This window comes from Nanorana parkeri, unplaced genomic scaffold (genome assembly GCF_000935625.1).
Source record: "Nanorana parkeri isolate BGI_ZX_2015 unplaced genomic scaffold, ASM93562v1 scaffold116, whole genome shotgun sequence".
In the NCBI taxonomy this organism is placed as follows: Eukaryota; Metazoa; Chordata; class Amphibia; order Anura; family Dicroglossidae; genus Nanorana; species Nanorana parkeri.
The window spans coordinates 629708-632023 of NW_017306384.1; the positions used below are offsets into that span (position 1 = coordinate 629708).

Below are 2316 nucleotides of genomic sequence, written 5' to 3' on the forward strand. Positions count from 1 at the left end.
GCTATTATTTAGTTCATTTGAATTTCATGATCATTTAAGAAATATGGAGCAGAAGGGATGTTTAAAAAAAATAATCCGCCTTTGTGTCCACATTTCATGACATTTTTATGTATTTTTTTATCAACAACTTGCTGGTTATGTTCCAATGATTTGTAGATATATTCATTTTTAGCAGGGGGGTCCCATGGACCTGAAAAAATGGTTGACAAAGGCGGCTTTACAAAATCTATAGATCCATTTGTATTTTGTAGCCCCCCAAGGCCTTACGATCTCAATATAAAGCAAAAATTTGGGGAAAGCTTTATTTAACTACCATTGAATGTGTTTTTGGATTGTGTGTGGAAATGTATCAAAACTGGAGCAGACAGAATCTGGAGCAGCTGTGTCTAGCAAACAAACAGCTCCTCTCTTCAGTTAAGATTTGAAAATGAGAGAAGCTGATTGGTTGCCATGCACAGCTGCTCCAGGTTTGATAAATTCCCTTCTATGTATATATACAATTTGTTAGATTGTGTAGGCGCCATCATATTCAAACTTCTTTTCCCTACAATTGGGCCAGTCTTATTTCAGTTTGTAGGGAGTGTAGACCATATTTACTTGCACTTTGCATATGGGAACCTGGTGTGCTGTTTAAAAATAAAGTTCCTATATATTTTTTTTGTGCACTGGTAGCCCATTAAAAAAAATGAATGGGCAGCTTTACCGATTATCATTACTAAATAAGCAGATATGAAAGACCCAAATTAATGCAGCTCTGTAATCATTAAGGATGAACTCTGGGCAGAATAAGGCTTAACCCTTGCAGTGGGGCTACCCCTGCATGGCAAGGGTTAAGTGCTCATTTTCTTCCAGGGTCTAAAATAACAGACTGTTTTATTCTGCCCAGAGTTCTTTAATACATAATTAAACATATATTTTTTTTAAATGTAAGCAGTGTCAGTACCTGACTTTTACCTGATATCAGCCTCTTGTAGGCCCTGGACAGCAGGAATGTGACAGGAAGAGGCAGCACAAGAAGCCAAATGAGTTCATCTGTTGCCAAGAAGCATGCTGATAGGAGAAGAAAGTGGAGAGACAGAGAGATGAGCCCATTACTGTGCTGCTCCTCTTTTCACTGTACACTCACTGGCTGTGGGTGGGTCCAGAGTGACCTGAGCTAAGAAAAAGTGGGTTGGCCTTTAGGCTGAGGACATTTAATTGCAGAAAATTAGTGGGGTGGGGAGAGAGAAATCAGTGGACTGGAATTAATTTCTATGTTATGTTTGGCTGGAGCTCTGCTTTAATGTAATGCACATTCATGCACCAGACAGGTGTGGAGGGGCCTATATTGGCCCATGTCACTTTAGCAGCTGCAGCTGTCAGATTTCCAATTTATTAAAAGTCCATGATTTTAATGCTGGTTATTCACTGAGTTAAAATTGCTTTTTGTCAGTGGACACCTGTGATGCGGAGGTCATCTGACCAGAACCCACTGAGAGCTGACCATCGTGTGACCTGACCTCCGTTCAAAACAATTTGACCTACTACAGTATTTTCCCTGGAAGCGTAAAAGAAAAGGGAGCGACATAACTGAAGTCAAAACACAATCATTTTTGATGGTCATCAACCCTAGGTTTAATCTGATCCTACCTGTTCAATTTTTAATAACTAGCTTAGCGAGGGTGCCGTACATTATCAATTTGTATGTCACCCCCATCAGAGAGTATATGCTCAATCTTTATTAATTCATGAATAAAACAATTATTTACTTGTGTTTCTGTGATGCTTTATTTACATGTTGCACCCGTCTATATATATTTTTCCATTTTGAGATGAGATGCCTTCTTGGCTTTTTATTCCTTGTGCTATATCTCAACTATTGCTTATGGAATAGATAAGATATAGCATAAGGAAGTATTTCTATCCTCATACACCGATCAGCCATAACAGTATGATCACCCACCTAATATTGAGTACATCCCTTTTTGCTACCAAAACAGCCTTGACCCGAGGCATGGTGTGGTATCTGGCACCAAGATGTCAGTAGCAGATCCTTTAAGTCCTGTAAGCTGCCAGGTGGGGCCTCCATGGCACAGCCTACAGGTACTCAATTGGATTGAGATCAGGAGAATTTTGAAGCCAAGACAACACATCAAACTCATAGTTTTGTTCCTCAAACCATCCTTGAATAACTTTTGCAGTGTGGCAGGGCAAATTTTACTTGCTCATGTACCCATTGTAGGCGCTTTTAGTACTGGACACAGGTCAGCATGAGCACCCTGACCAGTCTGTGGCTGCGCAGCCCCATATGCAACAAACACTGTGTGTTTAGACATC

At 40.1% G+C, this 2316-nt stretch overlaps 1 long non-coding RNA gene across 1 annotated transcript in view; it reads left to right on the forward strand.

The window, feature by feature from the left end:
• LOC108784494 overlaps positions 1-1009 on the forward strand; it is a 5645-nt gene extending 4636 nt beyond the window's left edge. The window contains exon 3 of the long non-coding RNA XR_001941074.1: positions 1000-1009. This is a non-coding gene — a long non-coding RNA (uncharacterized LOC108784494). The remainder of the gene's footprint in view (positions 1-999) is intronic.
• The last annotated feature ends 1307 nt before the right edge of the window (positions 1010-2316 follow it).